The sequence below is a fragment of the Pongo abelii genome, chromosome 16 (genome assembly GCF_028885655.2).
Source record: "Pongo abelii isolate AG06213 chromosome 16, NHGRI_mPonAbe1-v2.0_pri, whole genome shotgun sequence".
Classification (NCBI taxonomy): domain Eukaryota; kingdom Metazoa; phylum Chordata; class Mammalia; order Primates; family Hominidae; genus Pongo; species Pongo abelii.
Window position 1 is genome coordinate 63,025,163 of NC_072001.2, and position 10,594 is coordinate 63,035,756.

The 10,594-nt window shown below is 41.0% G+C and overlaps 1 pseudogene; it reads left to right on the forward strand.

Moving 5' to 3' along the window:
- The first annotated feature begins 6,187 nt into the window (after positions 1-6,187).
- On the forward strand, positions 6,188-7,450 carry LOC100446274 (nicotinamide/nicotinic acid mononucleotide adenylyltransferase 1-like; annotated as a pseudogene).
- The last annotated feature ends 3,144 nt before the right edge of the window (positions 7,451-10,594 follow it).

The following is a 10,594-nucleotide window of genomic DNA, read 5'->3' on the forward strand; positions in this document are numbered from 1 at the left end:
TCTGCTAGCTTTTGAATGTGTTTGCTCTTGCTTCTCTAGTTCTTTTAATTGTGATGTTAGGGTGTCAATTTTGGATATTTCCTGCTTTCTTTTGTGGGCATTTAGTGCTATAAATTTCCCTCTACACACTGCTTTGAATGTGTCCAAGAGATTCTGGTATGTTGTGTCTTTGTTCTCGTTGGTTTCAAAGAACATCTTTATTTCTGCCTTCATTTCGTTATGTACCCAGTAGTCATTCAGGAGCAGGTTGTTCAGTTTCCATGTAGTTGAGCGGTTTTGAGTGAGTTTCTTAATCCTGAGTTCTAGTTTGATTGCACTGTGGTCTGAGAGACTGTTATAATTTCTGTTCTTTTACGTTTGCTGAGGAGAGCTTTACTTCCAACTATGTGGTCAGTTTTGGAATAGGTGTGGTGTGGTGCTGAAAAAAAATGTATATTCTGTTGATTTGGGGTGGAGAGTTCTGTAGATGTCTATTAGGTCCGCTTGATGCAGAGCTGAGTTCAATTCCTGGGTATCCTTGTTAACTTTCTGTCTCGTTGATCTGTCTAATGTTGACAGTGGGGTGTTAAAGTATCCCATTATTATTGTGTGGGAGTCTAAGTCTCTTTGTAGGTCGCTCAGGACTTGCTTTATGAATCTGGGTGCTCCTGTATTGGGTGCATGTATATTTAAGATAGTTAGCTCTTTTTGTTGAATTGATCCCTTTACCATTATGTAATGGCCTTCTTTGTCTCTTTCGATCATTGTTGGTTTAAAGTCTGTTTTATCAGAGACTAGGATTGCAACCCCTGCCTTTTTTTGTTTTCCATTTGCTTGGTAGATCTTCCTCCATCCTTTTATTTTGAGACTATATGTGTCTCTGCATGTGAGATGGGTTTCCTGAATACAGCACACTGATGGGTCTTGACTCTTTATCCAATTTGCCAGTCTGTGTCTTTTAATTGGAGCATTTAGTCCATTTACATTTAAAGTTAATATTGTTATGTGTGAATTTAATCCTGTCATTATGATGTTAGCTGCTTATTTTGCTCATTAGTTGATGCAGTTTCTTCCTAGTCTCGATGGTCTTTACATTTTGGCATGATTTTGCAGTGGCTGATACCGGTTGTGCCTTTCCATGTTTAGTGCTTCCTTCAGGAGCTCTTGTGGGGCAGGCCTGGTGTTGACAAAATCTCTCAGCATTTGCTTGTCTGTAAAGGATTTTATTTCTCCTTCACTTATGAAGCTTAGTTTGGCTGGATATGAAATTCTGGGTTGAAAATTCTTTTCTTTAAGAATGTTGAATATTGGCCCCCACTCTCTTTTGGCTTGTAAGGTTTCTGCCGAGAGATCCACTGTTAGTCTGATGGGCATCCCTTTGTGGGTAACCTGACCTTTCTCTCTGGCTGCCCTTAACATTTTTTCCTTCATTTCAACTTTGGTGAATCTGACAATTACATGTGTTGGAGTTGCTCTTCTCGAGGAGTATCTTTGTGTTGTTCTCTGTATTTCCTAAATCTGAATGTTGGCTTGCCTTGCTACATTGGGGAAGTTCTCCTGCATAATATCCCGCAGAGTGTTTTCCAACTTGGTTCCATTCTCCTCGTCACTTTCAGGTACACCAATCAGATGCAGATTTGGTCTTTTCACATAGTCCCATATTTCTTGGAGGCTTTGTTCATTTCTTTTTATTCTTTTTTCTCTAAACTTCCCTTCTCTCTTCATCTCATTCATTTCATCTTCCATCACTGATACCCTTTCTTCCAGTTGATCGCATCTGCTCCTGAGGCTTCTGCATTCTTCACGTAGTTCTCGAGCCTTGGCTTTCAGCTCCATCAGCTACTTTAAGCACTTCTCTAGATTGGTTATTCTAGTTATACATTCATCTAAAGTTTTTTCAAAGTTTTCAACTTCTTTGCCTTTGGTTTGAATTTCCTCCTGTAGCTTGGAGTAGTTTGATGGTCTGAAGCCTTCTTCTCTCAACTTGTCAAAGTCATTCTCCGTCCAGCTTTGTTCCATTGCTGGTGAGGAACTGTGTTCTTTTGGAGGAGGAGAGGCGCTCTGCTTTTTAGAGTTTCCAGTTTTTCTGCTCTGTTTTTTCCCCATCTTTGTGGTTTTATCTACTTTTGGTCTTTGATGATGGTGATGTACAGATGGGTTTTTGGTGTGGATGTCCTTTCTGTTTGTTAGTTTTCCTTCTAACAGACAGGACCCTCAGATGCAGGTCTGTTGGAGTTTGCTAGAGGTCCACTCCAGACCCTGTTTGCCTGGGTATCAGCAGCGGTGTCTGCAGAACCGCAGATTTTCGTGATCCGTGAATGCTGCTGTCTGATCGTTCCTCTGGAAGTTTTGTCTCAGAGGAGTACCTGGCCATGTGATGTGTCAGTCTGCCCCTACTGGGGGTTGCCTCCCAGTTAGGCTGCTCGGGGGTCAGGGGTCAGGGACCCACTTGAGGAGGCAGTCTGCCTGTTCTTAGATCCCCAGCTGTGTGCTGGGAGAACCACTGCTCTCCTCAAAGCTGTCAGACAGGGACATTTAAGTCTGCAGAGGTTACTGCTGTCTCTTTGTTTGTCTGTGCCCTACCCCCAGAGGTGGAGCCTACAGAGGCAGGCAGGCCTCCTTGAGCTGTGGTGGGCTCCACCCAGTTCGAGCTTCCCAGCTGCTTTGTTTACCTAAGCGAGCCTGGGCAATGGCGGGTGCCCCTCCCCCAGCCTCGCTGCCGCCTTGCAGTTTGATCTCAGACTGCTGTGCTAGCAATCAGCGAGACTCTGTGGGCGTAGGACCCTCCGAGCCAGGTGCGGGCTATAATCTCCTGGTGCGCTGTTTCCTAAGCCCGTTGGAAAAGCGCAGTATTCGGGTGGGAGTGGCCCAATTTTTCAGGTGCCATCTGTCATCCCTTTCCTTGACCAGGAAAGGGAACTCCCTGACCCCTTGCACTTCCCGAGTGAGGCAATGCCTCGCCCTGCTTTGGCTGGTGCACGGTGTGCTGCACCTACTGTCCTGCGCCCACTGTCTGGCACTCCCTAGTGAGATGAACCCGGTACCTCAGATGGAAATGCAGAAATCACCCCTCTTCTGCGTCGCTCACGCTGGGAGCTGTAGACCAGAGCTGTTCCTATTCGGCCATCTAGGCTCCTCCCCCCGGTATTAACCTGATTTTAAAATGGGCTAAGAAATTGAATAGACATCTCTCCAGAGAAGACATATTATACCAACATATTATACCAATGGCCAACAGGTATATTAAAAATGTTCCACATCACTAGCCATCAGGTAAATGCAAATCAAAACATATGTCCACATACAGACTTGTACACAAATGTTTATAACTGCTTCAGTCACAAGAGCCAAAAATCTAGAAGCAACCCAAATGGCTATCAATAGGAAAAGGGACTACCAACATGTGGTATATCTATCGAGTAGACTACTACTCTGAAATAAAATGGTAAAAACTACTGATACACATAATGCCATGTATGAATCTTAAAAACATTTTGATAAGTGAAGGAAGCCCAACACAAAATAGTACATATTATTTGATTCCTAAAATCAATATGTGTCTGGGCACAATGGCTCATGCCTATAATCCCAGCACTTTGGGAGGCCAAGGTGGGTGGATCACCTGAGGTTGGGAATTCGAGACCAGCCTGATCAACATGGCAAAGCCCTGTTTCTACTAAAAACACAAAAATTAGCTGGGCATGGTGGTACATACCTGTAATCCCAGCTACTCAGTAAGCTAAGGCAGGAGAATTGCTTGAGCATAGGAGGTGGAGGTTGCAGTGAGCCAGGATCACGCCACTGCAATCCAGCCTGTACAACAGAGTGAGACTCTGTCTAGAAAAAAAAAAAGAGAGATATCATCTTATATCTGTCATAACGTATTGGCAAGAATGTGGAGATATTGGAACACTTGCACACCGTGGGTGGGAATGCAAAATGGTCCAGTTGCTATGAAAAGCAATATGGAGGTACCTCAAAAAATTAAAAATAGAACTATCATATGATCCAGTGATCCCACTGCTAGGTATCTATCTAAAAGAATTAAAATCAGTATTCCAAGGAGATATTAGCACTCCTAGGTTCATTGCAACACTGTTCACAACGGACAAGATGTGGAAACAACCTAAATGTTTATCAACAGATGAATGGATAAAGAAAATGTGGTACATGCACACAATGAAATAATATACATCCTTAAAAAAAGAAAATTCTGCAATATGTGATGACATCTACATACTTTGAGGTCATTATGCTAAGTGAAATGAACCAGTCACAGAAAGACAAATACTGCATGATTCCACTCATATGAGGGGCCTCAAATAGTCAAATTCATAGACTCAAAGAGTAAAATAGTAGTTGCCAGAGGTTGTGGATAGTGGAAATGGGATGTTACTAATAAATGGGCATAAAGTTAGCTAAACAAAATGAATAAGCTCTAGAAATCTGTAAGTATAGTCAACAACAATATATTATACACTTTAAAAAATTTGTTAAGGCTGGGAACATTGGCTCACACCTGTAATCCTACCACCTTGTGGGGGCTGAGGTGGGAGGATCACTTGAGCCCAGAAGTTCAAGACCAGTCTGGGAAACATAGTGAGACCCTATCTCTAGAAAAAAAAATTTTAAATTAACCTGGTGTCATGGTAGATGCCTGTAGTCTTAGCTACTTGGGAAGTTGGGGTCAGAGTATCACCTGAACCTGGGAGGCCAAGGCTGCAGTGAGTCGTGCACCCCAGTTTGGGCAATAAAGTGAGACCCTGTCTATCTCAAAAAATTTTTTAATTTAATTAATTTAATTTAATAATTTAATTTGTTAAAAATTAAGTTAATTTTATATTTTAATATGAGAGATATCATGTTAAGTATTCTTATCAACATAAAATTTAAAAAATTTAATGGTCAAAAGATTTGAAAAGAGATTATACCAAAGAAGTTAAGTGAATAGCCATTAAAGACATAAAAATATTTTTCAACTCCTTTATTAGGAAAATGCAAATTAAAATGACAATGAGACTAGGCTCACACCTATAATCCCAGCACTTTCAGGGGACGAGGTGGGAGGATGGCTTAAAGTCAGGAGTTTGAGGCAAGCCTGGGAAACATAGCAAGGTCCACTCTCTACAAAATTTTAAAAATTAGCCAGGCATGGTGATGCTAGCCTGTACTCCCAGCTACTCAGGAGACTGAGTCAGGAGGCTCACTTCAGCCCAGGAGGTCAAGGCTGCAGTGAACTATGATTATGCCACTGCATTCCAGCCTGGGCCACAGAGCAAGATTCTGTCACAAAAAAAAAAAAAAAAGGAAAGAAACAAAGAAACAAAACTCCACAATGAAATACAACTACATACCTGCTAGAAGGATTAAAACTAAAAAGACTAACCATACTAAGTATTGATGAGGATATAGAGCAACCAGAATTCTTATACATTTATGATGGGAATTAATATATACAGCAATATTAGCAAAAGTTTGGCATTTTCTTTTAAAGTCAAACATATATTTATCACACAAACTGGAAATCCAACTTCTAGGTATTTACCTAAGAAAAATAAAAACATATGTCCACACAAAGACTTGTACACAAAAGTTCATAACTGCTTCAGTCACAAGAGCCAAAAATCTAGAAACAACCCAAATGGCTATCAATAGGAAGAGGGACTACCAAAATGTGGTATATCCATCGAGTAGACTACTACTCCGAAATAAAATGGTAAAAACTACCGATACACATGACACCATGTATGAATGTTAAAAACATTTTGCTAAGTGAAAGAAGCCCGATACAAAAGAGTACATATTATATGATTCCTAAAATCATATAATATAAAATCTTATTTTATATAAAATCATTTGTATAAAATCCTAAAATGGAAAAAGGTAACACAGTTACAGAAAGCAGAGTAGTAGTTGCCAGGGATCAAGATTAGGGCAGGTAGAGAACAGATCCAAAGAGGCAAGAGAAAACTTTTGTGGTTGTGAAAATGGTTAATAATCTTATTTTGGGAGGTGATTGCACAGGTAAGTGTATTTGTCAAAAACCATCCAATTGGTTCTCTCTCACCTGCTGTCATCTAAGACATGCCTTGCTTCCCTTTCACCTTCTGCCATGACTAAATTTCCTGAGGCCTCCCCAGCTATGTGGAACTACAACAAGAGAGATGTCACAGTTTTCCATTTAGATCAACAACTTCAAGTTCTTAACATGGAAAATTCAGAGAAGACTGAAGTGGTTCTCTTTGCTTGCGGTTCCTTTAATCACCAACATGCACCTCAGATTGTTTGAGCTGGCAAAGGCTACATCAATGGAACAGAAAGATACAGAGTTGTCAAAGTCATAATCTCTCCTGTTGGCAATGCATATTAGAAGAAAAGACTCATTCCTGGGGCCAGGCGTGGTGCCTCACACCTGTAATCCCAGCATTTTGGGAGGCTGAAGCAGGCAGATCACGAGGTCAAGAGATGGAGACCATCCTGGCTAATACAGTGAAACCCCGTCTCTACTGAAAATACAAAAACTTAGCCAGGCATGTTGGCGGGTGCCTGTAGTCCCAGCTACTTGGGAGGCTGAGGCAGGAGAATGGCATGAACCCGGGAGGCGGAGCTTGCAGTGAGCCGAGATTGCACCACTGCACTCCATCCAGCCTGGGTGACAGAGAAAGACTCTGTCTCAAAAAAAAAAAAAAAAAAAAGAAGGAGAAAAGACTCATTCCTGCCCATCACTGGGTCTTCATGGCAGAACTTGCCACCAAGAATTCCAAATGGGTGGGAGTTAATACCCAGAAAGTCTTCAGAAGCAGTGGACAGAGATTGTTAAGACACCATCAAGAGAAAGTGGAGGCCAGTAACTGTGATCACTAGCAGAACTCATCTACACTAGAAAGGCCTGGACGGAAGAAGAAGTGGAATGAACAAAGACAAGAGTCTAGTCAAAAGAAATCCCTAGAGCCCAAAACGAAAGGTGTGCCAAAGGTCAAGCTGCTATGTGGGGCAGATTTATTGGAGTCCTTTGTGAAGAGTGAAGATATCGCCTAAATCGTGGCAGGCTATGGGCGCATATGTATTAGTTAGGCTGGAAATGATGCGCAGAAATTCTTCTATGAATCTGATGTGCTGTGGAAACACCGGAGCAACATTCATGTTGTGAAGGAATGGATTACTAATGACATCTCATCCACAAAAATCTGGAGAGCCCTCAGAAGGGGCCAGAGCATTTGCTACTTGGTACCAGATCTTGTCCAAGAATACATGGAAAAGCATAATTTGTACAGTTCCAAGAGTGAAGACAGGAATGTTGCGGTCATCCTGGCCCCTTTGCAGAGAAATGTCACAGAAGCTAAGGCATAGGGATTCTACAGCACGATGTTTTGGACTTCCCTTTTCGGGATTTGAAACAATCTGGGTTTTAGTAATTGGGGAAAGAAATTGTGATGCTGTTGCCTAAACTAAAGCTTAAAAGTTTAGTAAAAATCAGTGGTAAGTTAAAATCAGGGTTTTTTCCCTTTTATCAGAAATTGCTAAGATGAATTTTTTTGTATGTTTTTTTTTAAAAAAGAATGTACAATCTCTTTATCTTTAAAACAAGAGATTAGCAGCACACTAAAACCAAAAGAATTTTCAGTGAAACTAGCTACAAGTAAGAAGTCAAAAAGCAACAGCCTATCTCTACCACATATAAGAAGTAAAGTGTGAAAAACAAAAGTTCATTTAAAATTCTAACTTTGGTTATGAAGGGAATTGACATTTTATTGATGCTTGCTGCTGGGTAATCTGCAGCCAGGGTAGACAAAGGAAGGAAATCTTACAGTGGTGATCTTGTAAAATGCACCGTTGATAAATCATCTCCAGTTATGCAAAATAGAGGTTGTGAATATGCCTGGCAGAAACATTGCACCAATAGTTAGTTCTCTGTGGCACACATCAAAGTGGCCAACTAAATTTTGGCAAGACCTACCTGCCTGGAGCTTCACCTTTGGAAGAAGGGAGTGAGGTCCAAGCCCTTGTATGTTTAGAAAGGTATGCAGGTATTTCTGATGCCTCCCAGAGGTAGAGAGCTACTGCCTTACACACTATACACATTTATTTAGGCTTGTTGTGGGTTATGCTCTAGCCCTGGCCATCCGCCCTGTCCTTATCTTCAGGAACAACTTCAGAAAGGACATTAGGCTACATTGAATCTAGAGAACCACAGAAATTGACAGGACTCATTCAAGGATTTTATAAGTCTGAATGCTCTTAACCTTTATTGGTAGCTTAATCAAAAGACCTGAGTGGGGTGCAGTGGCACATGCTCTGTAATCCCAACTATTTGGGAGGCTGAGGCAGGAGGATCACCTGAGCTCAGGACTTTGAGACCAGTCTGGGCTAAATAGTGAGAACTTGTCTTTAAAAACTGGAGTTTCTGAAGAACCCTGCTGTTTCTGTTTCAGCCTACTGTAAATCTGCCATTTGTGAACTTAAGCAGAAAAAGGGTCTGTTTTCTTATACTTTTTTTCTTCTTGTCCTTTTGTGTAAAGTTTAACCAAAAGTAGTATTCTCAAATAATTAGTCTTAGCTTTATGTTGAAAACACAAGCTTGTTACATAGTTTGCTACCGATTAAAATGTTGTAGAAGTTTTACCAGTTCGTAAAGCAAAAAGACCAGAGACAGCTTTTTGTAGAATAGTTTTAGGGTTTGGAAAATAGTTCTATGATAGAAACAGGACTAAAGTTAAATTTCTAACGAAAATAGAATAATTTGCCTTTTGGCAATTTCTATTTTATACCTACACCACCCCAGATGAAGGATTTGTAACTGCAGAAGAAAAAAAAATACTTAGAAATGTGCAATTGGGCCAGACACGGTGGCTAATGCCTGTAATCCCAGCATTTTGGGAGGCCGAGGTATGAGGAGTTCAAGACCAGCCTGGGCAACATGGCGAAACGCCATCTCTACAAAAATACAAAAATTAGCTGGCACAGTGGCAGGCACCTAGAGTCCCAGCTACTGGGGAGGCTGAGATACGAGGATTGCTTGAGCTCAGAAGGCAGAGGTTGCAGTGAGCTGAGATCATGCCAGTGCACTCCAGACTGGATGACAAAGCGAGACCCTCTCTCAAAAACAAAAACAAAACAAAAACAAAAATGTGCAATGTATAGTCAGATCTGAATCTACAGTTTGAAAAAGAAAAATGTCAAATAAAGTTAAGCTAAGACATGTGCTACCACTCCCAACTTACTCTTACTGAAACCATCAGGCCACCTCCCAAAGACAGGGAGGGAGCAAAGCCTGACACCTAGCATGTTTCAGGATCCATCTGCCAAGTCAGTGGAAGGTTGGAATCTCAAATCCTAGAGAATCTCAAATCCTGGAGTTCAAAGTTGTTTTTCTCCTCCTTGGCTTTTTGCAGTTTAAGAGGTGAAGTAGCCCTAAAAAATAATGATTGAGCAAGATGAAGCTATCAGAACTGAACTTTGATCTCTTCTGGGGAACTATACCCAGTTCATCGGAAGTGTTGTGTAAACTGCAGAAAGGTTCCACTGCTGAAAACCTCTCTCATACTGTCATGCCTTCCTGCTTAGAAGTGCCTGTTCCCTGCTCAGCTGTGACTCTACTGACCTCAGGACATCACTGGACAAGGCATGTGGGAATCCTTGCAGGAGCCCTGGTAATAATGAAATGGAGCAACAATTTTGTAGAAAGAATGAGCTGCTTGGCTTTTTCTTCCAGTGCTGAGGATGCTGTTGATGCCGCCTCATAACAGCATAGTTTTGGGTGTCATCAAGGACAGAACTTCCCCTTTGAATAATGGAAATTAGAACAATGACCTTCACAGGGGAATAAATATTAATGACTGATATGACTTTCTTTAAGGAAGAAGGAAAAAATCATCAAATTGTAGACTTACTATGGGTGCATTTTATGTAAATTATACCCCAATAAAGTTGATATTAAAGATAAAATCTGAAGAAAAAATGAATTCAGAATTAAACAGCATATTGAACACAGCTGGAGAAAGAAGTAGCATACTGGAATATCAATCACTGGGAGTTACTCAGAATGTAACACAGAGACAAGGAGATCAAAAATATTAAAGAATTTAAGGGCCGGGCATGGTAGCTCACGCCTGTAATCCCAGCACTTTGGGAGGCCAAGGCAGGTGGATCACAAGGTCAGGACATCAAGACCATCCTGGCTAACACAGTGAAACCCCGTCTTTACTAAAAATACAAAAAAATTAGCCGGGCCTAGTGGCAGGCATCTGTAGTCCCAGCTACTCGGGAGGCTGAGGCAGGAGAATGGCATGAACCCGGGAGGCAGAGCATGCAGTGAGCACCTGGGTGACAGAGCGAGACTCCATCTCAAAAAAAAAAAAAAAAAAAAAAAAGAATTTAAGAGAAGGTGAAATGAAATGAAAGGGCTAATATACGTCTAATCAAAGTCCTAGAAGAATAGAAGTAGAATAAAAAGAAGGCAACAAAAATAATGGCTGAGAATTTTATAGAATGGATGAAAGATATAAATTCACAGGTATAAAAATTATGGCTACTACCAAACAGATTAAAACGATTGAATAAATCCTGGACATATTGTGGTAAAACATCAGAGAACCAAAAACAAAATGAAAACGAT